We start from the raw sequence: 6,822 nt of genomic DNA on the forward strand, positions 1-6,822 counted from the left end.
TTAATGGCAGCGCTCTGGCTGTACTCCTGGATATTGGCCACCTTGAAATCTGAGCGCAATTTTCTCTCCTTCTAAAGTGAAACGAGCAGCAGTTCCTCCTGCATTGCTGGTTCAAAAACATGTTTTAGAAATTACCTCAAGCTACATAATTTCAAGCAAGTTAGTGCCAAATCTATTTATTTGGTTTCTAAAGGAAAATTAATTATTAGTAAAGTGTAATTAGCTGTTTGACATTCATAAGGATATTGTTTCAAACTGTTTGCAAACTCCAAACTCTGCACTGTGCGGTATTATTGTTGGGTGCATTTAGATGCATTGTCAAAAAGGGTGCACTTAATGTGGAAAATTGCTTTCTGAATCTGCGCTCTGACCAGCTGTAACAGTTTGGGCTTGCCGCTTACTGATGAAGAGCTCAGTCTATCTTTCTTTTCCATTCACTCATGGGATGGGGGCGTTGCTGGCTGGCCAGCATTTTTTTCTGATGAAGGGTCTAGGCCCGAAATGTCAGCCTTCCTGCTCCTATGATGCTGCTTGGCCTGCCGTGTTCATCCAGCTCTACACCTTGTTATCTCAGCATTTATTGCCTGTCCCTAGCAGCCCTTGAACTGAGTGGCTTGCTAAACCATTTTCAGAGGGCATTTGAGAGTCAACCACATTGCTGAGGGTCTGGAGTCACATGTAGGTTAGACCAGGTGAGGATGGTAGTTTCCTTCCTTGAAGGACATTAGTGAATCAGATGGGTTTTTCCTGACAGTTGACAATGGTTTCATGGTCATCAGTAGATTATAAATTCCAGATTTTCTTTTGTTGAATTCAAGTTACATGATCTGCCTTGGCAGGATTCGAACCCGGGTCTGCAGAAGGCAAGCTGAGTTTCTGGATTAATAGCCTAGCGATAATGCCTCTAGGCCATCGCCACCCCTTTTCACCCTCTCCTTGGTGTTGGAAGAAAAGGGACAGCACTTGTGTTGATATGGTGGCTGGAGCATGTTGCACCTGATTTTGCAGAGACAGCTTGAAGAAGACGATACTGAGGCCAAAGGAGGAGATACCCAGGAGACTTGGTGAAAGAGGGTTGACAAGGAGTAGAGACCAGGGCGGGGTGGGCTGGGGGTCTGCAGAACATGTAGGCAAGGTGCCCATCAAGCGTGAGGCAGAGTCCTGACATCCCCTCCCCCAAACCCCTGAGGGGACAGTGACAAAGGGAACTACTGTTCAGGATTGGTATGAAACCTGTAGGAGCTTCAGAGAATTGGAGAGATGGGGAGGTTACAAGGGTTTGAACCCGAGGATGGGGAACCTGAAGAGCGATCACTGTGAGCCATTGAGTGAGCTTAGCGCTGGCAGCAGAGTTGCGAACAGGCAGGTAGCCAGGACGAGCGTTTTAATATCGCAGTCTATGTGTGGGTGTTTGAGCAGGTGAAATCTCCAACCTTCGCACAACTGCCATGACAATTTAGTCAAATCCTTCTGACTCTGCTAAAGCAGACTTTCCAAACCTTCAGATTCTATCGTGCTTTCAGTGCTGTTCCCTGAAGCTTGCCAAACTGCAGGGTTTGAGCGGTTCACTGAACACGTTGCATTTGAATGAGATGTTAAATTGGGTCTTGTTCTCGGGGGCACTGCAGAGCCCTTGGCGCCGCTGCAAGTACTGAGATTCCTTCTGCTGTCCCAGCCAGCATTCCTGACTTCCCCAAAATCTCCCCAGAGCAAAATAGATGAAGTGTTAATTGGGTGCTGGAGAGTGGGCTGCAGTGTCAAGCCACTCTACATCGCAGTGTGTCAGAAAGCATTTGAAATAACTCACATATTAACAACTTGCCTTGTAGTAAGTTATGCAAACTAAATGCCTGAACTTATTTTCGTAATTCCAACTCCTCATGACCTGCTCAAAATACATGCTCCATACCTAATACGAAAATAATTCTTTATACAAAACAACACAAAAATATTATTCTATCAAAATAATATTCTATACAAACAATGCTAAAATATTTTCCAAACTAAAAAAAAGTACTCGATACAGAATAACACTCTGTCCCTCTTCTTATCAAATTGTCCAAAGCTACATCCAACTGTCTGGTGCCTGTAATATTTTCAACAACTGTGATAAGTGAATTTGCTTTAAACGAATGTTTGTCTTGGAAACCATCTGTGGTTGGAACTGGTAATATTGAGGAAGCAACAGTAAAACTACAATATAGATAAATCTACATTGCAGGGCTCAGGGAGAAGGGCAGGGATTAGGACTAATTAGAAGACTAGTACAGGCATTAAGGGACAAATGACCTCAGCTTGTGATGTGAGATTGGGAAGTTCACCTCATTTGCTGTTCATGTGAGTTTTAGTGTTCGCAAAATGATTTGACTCAGTCCCTACAATAAGTTCTTTGGGATTGTAGGAAGTCGTGTTTCTAAGGGGTTAATGTTCATGTTACCCTGGTTCCACCCTTGCCACTGATATCACCCACAGTCTGGGAAGGGAGACGAGTTCTACTTTAGCTTTCAGAGAGACCGAATATATCTCAAATAGAGCTCACCACCTTTTCTAGGGCAGTTAGGACTGCCCGGATCCAGTAACTATGCCTGACTAAATGTCGTTCTTTCTGCATCATGCAATAAACCGTTGTGTTTTTTAAGCGCAGTACTTCTTCTATATCATCATAGAATTATAGAATCCCTACAGTGTGGAAACAGGCCCTTCGGCCCAACAAGTCCACACCGACCCTCAGAGCAGCCCACCTAGACCCATCCCCATCACCCACCTAATCTACACATCCCTGGACACAATGGGGCAATTTAGCATGGCCAATCCACCCTAACCTGCACATCTTTGAACTGTGGGAGGAAACCGAAGCACCCGGAGGAATTCCACGCAGACACGGGGAGAATGTGCAAACTCCATACAGACAGTCGCCCAAGGGTGGAATTGAACCCGGAATTGAATTGAGGCAACAGTGCTAACCACTGAGCCACCGTTTCTATAAATACTGTACATTAGTATATCCTCTGCTACTAATTGTGAGATAGATTGAAGACGAAGCAAAGCTCAAAGTGGATTGATGGCAATGAACTGCCTCATACAACCCTTTCCCAGTGCCATATTTTGCTAGAATTACCAAGCAAAGTCATTTGGGAAAATGCCACACTGATGTTGTTGTGTCACGATAGTCTTACCAGACCATAGCCCCACTTTTTCATTACAGAGAGATGACTGGTGCTGGTTTAGTCTGAGGGACACCATGCCTCAGGCGAGGGGAGAGGTTGAGAAGGAGAGTCCTTCATGGTAACCTCAGCCAGTGAGGAGAATTGAACCCACGTTGTTGGTATCTCAATCAACCGTACAGCCAACTGAGCTAGACTGCCACCTCAGGATATGCCGAAGAGCGTTACAACTTGTGAATTTTTGTTTTTGAAATGTATTCATTGCTGTAACGTGGGTCATGTGTGCAGCTAGCTCCCGTGAACAGCACTGTGATAATGAATAGCTGGTCCGCTTTGGAAATGCTGGTAGAGAGTGAATATTGTCCAGGTCACCGGGAATAACCTACCAGTTCTTCGTCAAAATGGTGATCGTGGGATCTTAGGCTGTAGCTGTGACCCCAGCTCAGTGTTTCATCAAATGACGGCACCTTCGATAGTGCTGCGCTCCCTCGGCCCCCCGCTCCCTCGGCCCCTCGCTCCCTCGGCCCCGTACTGGAAGGAACAGGGGATGTGTGGTTACTGAACACACTTACACGACAGGTAAGGCCACTTAGGCAAATTACACAGACTGCTTGTTCTATACTTGTCCTCAAGAGAGCAAATTGTAGAGGGAAGAGTTTTATGTTAGATACAAAAAGGAGCACTGTAAGGGCTATGATACATGGGACTAGATGCTTCTCATATTCTGACAAAATATTTTTGCTATGATGTTATCCTGTGGCAATGAAATGATGGTTTCACTGCCTCTCAAGGCAACAATTCAGAGAAGGATACATCTGGAGCAACACTTAGCAACTATCACCAGGCATTTATTGGATATAGTGCGAGACTGAATTGACAGCTGTTGATTATTTGGATCATTTTCCCTTCCCATGCAGTAATGTCTCCAAGCCCCAGAATCAAAGCCGAAAATAGTGATCAGGTCAGGCAGCCTTTTTGGAGAGAGAAATCAGACTGAAAGTTTCAGGTCGATGATTTTCTGTTCGAACTGGAAGGCGTGGATCGATGAACGCCTTCCAGTTCTAAAGGCAGCTCACAGACCCGAACCATGGACTCTCTCTGTCCTCCGTGCATAGTGCTGAGTACTTTCCAACCTTTCCCATTTTAATTTCCTGCTTTCCCAGTGATTTCTGCAGTGTTCTCCTTCCAGCAGAGAGTCGAGGGTGAGGGCGATAGAGAAATCAGTGCGGGGCAGGAATGATTAAATGAGAAAAATGATAGTAGTGAAGAGCAAAAGTAGGTGATAAGACAAGTAACATGACAAAAGATGCCTCCTGAGGAGTAAAAATGGCTTCAGCAGAACAGCACTTGTATGTATTATAGTTGATAATACAGGTTACGTTGTGACGGTGTCCCTTTGAGATGAGTCAAATGACCTTAGGTGAGTCATCAGCCAGTGCCCATGGCTTTCTTCAGACTTGCTTTGAGCTTTCCAGAGTGCACAGCTTCAGAATGAAACCTCCCTGCTGGAGGATCGAGGGAAACAATGAGTTTGCATGTTCTTTAGATCTGACTGGAGTTTAACAACTGGCCAGTACAGATAAAGCATGGGATTGTGGTTTTCTCCCTCTGTGTCATGTGAGCAAGCGATGTCAACCACAACTAGTCCTCTCGCCCTGACTGGGTCCACAAGGGTGGCACGGTAGCTCAGTGGTTAGCACTGCTGCCTCACAGCGCCAGGGGACCCGGGTTTGATTCCACCCTCAGGCAACTGTCTGTGTGGAGTTTGCACATTCTCCCAGTGTCTGCATGGGTTACCTCCGGGTGCTCCGGTTTCCTCCCACAGTCCAAAGATGTGCAGGTTAGGGTGGATTGGTCATGCTAAATTGCCCCATAGTGTCCAGGGATGTTTAGCTTAGGTGGGTTATAGGGGCTGGGTCTAGGTGGACTGCTCTGAGGGTCAGTGTGGACTTGTTGGGCCAAAGGGCCTGTTTCCACACTGTAGGGATTCTATATCCAGCTGGTCGAGTGTATTTGAGGAATACCATTGTGTAGAACAACAAGAGGGAGCCCTTGTCTGAAGCGAGATGTATGTTATTGAATGATAGCGGTCAGGTCCACGATACACTGGTGCTGTAGACATTGCTACTTCAATGGTAAATCTGTCTCCTTCAAGATCCAAAGCTTTTCTGCCTTTCCCAATCCAAGTCCTCATGATGGCTTCTGATTGGGTGGAGCTTAATGAAGCCATCGGAATTAACCCTTTCATAACCATTACCTTACGGCTGCACTTACCGAAGAGCACATTGGCAGCGATATACCTTCCTTCGATATTCTTTCGACCATGTGGGGAATTGCACCTGCCTCATTGAAGAAAAAGCTTTGGAATTGATCTCAAGGACTAACCCTCCATCTCAGTTACAATGGAGCTATCTCTGCCATGCCCATTGAGCGTTTGAATATGAATTCAACTTGCTGTTGTAACGTGTTGCCTGAGCTGCTGAGTATTTGCAGCAATGCCTGTCTCGCTAACTTGGATAAATATTCCACACTGTTGCCAGCCCCCTCCCTCACCCCCCGCCCCGTTGCCCTTTGTGGTTTCGCGTTTGTGTACCTTGCTGCGTTTGAGATAAAATGCAACTGTCTGAGGTCAGTGTTGTTTACACTGCTTTAAACTTTGGACCCTGGAATGTGGCCAGACAGGTGCCCGGGGTGTATGTCAGTGTGCTGAGAACACATCAGCAGTCTGCTGCTTCTACAAGCACTGACTGCACAGAGCTCGTGCAAGAGTCTGCCTCTTAGAACGGTCCAGTCCTTACTGCTAGGCATTGGCACTCAGATTGTACCAGGATGTGAGACACACGAGAGAAGAGAGGGGTACCAGCCCCGACATCAGGAGAGAGGTGAGAGAGGCGAGAGAGGCAGGGCAAGAACTGAAAACAAACAGCAATTCAAAATCGCGCAGGTCCGGTTTTGCTGCGAGCACAGATGACTGACTTCGTTGGAGTTCTGTAAAACTTGTTAAAGCAGGTTAAAGTCAACGGAAGAAGATTTGTAAGGTACTCGAAAAAAGTTAACTCTGTTTTTCTCTCCACAGATGAGTTTCTCCAGCAATTTCAGTTTTTGTTTAGGTTTTAAAAACTGTGTCTGAGCAAGTTAGTTGAGGCAGGTTAAAACCAGTGGTTAAAGCAACAGTTTGACATCACACATTTTGTCCCCATTATTCCATGTTATGTACTCGCATGAAAAGGTCCCAACAGCAAAGGTTCCATCTCTTGAACCTTCCACCTCCTTTAAGATATTTAGGGTCTTTGATAAAGCTTTTGATCACCTGTCTGTCCTAGGTCTGTATTTGCTAATCACCCCTGAGAGATGCAATGGGATGGTTTGCTCTTATGGTGTTTTATAAATGTAATTGGTAATGTGTACATGCTCTACATGTGAGGCCAGTGAATTCAGAAATGGTTTCTACTGCCTCCTTCAGGTGGACTGTGGGTGGTACCCTGAGTGGCAAACCATTGGACCCAGCGCTCGACATGAGGCAGGGGGTTAAATTGCATGTTGTATCCCCAGTGGTGAAAGTGAGCTGGCATTAGCAACCCTAACCCTAATCCAAACCCTGATCCTAACCGTGGCCCTAACCCTGATCCTAACGCTGGCCCTAACCCTGATCCTAACG

At 46.0% G+C, this 6,822-nt stretch overlaps 1 protein-coding gene across 1 annotated transcript in view; it reads left to right on the top strand.

Moving 5' to 3' along the window:
* ndst2a (N-deacetylase/N-sulfotransferase (heparan glucosaminyl) 2a) overlaps positions 1–6,822 on the top strand; it is a 450,479-nt gene that overhangs the window by 347,469 nt on the left and 96,188 nt on the right. The gene's annotated exons all lie outside the window — the stretch shown is intronic.

This window comes from Rhincodon typus, chromosome 34 (genome assembly GCF_021869965.1).
Source record: "Rhincodon typus isolate 14 chromosome 34, sRhiTyp1.1, whole genome shotgun sequence".
Taxonomy (NCBI): domain Eukaryota; kingdom Metazoa; phylum Chordata; class Chondrichthyes; order Orectolobiformes; family Rhincodontidae; genus Rhincodon; species Rhincodon typus.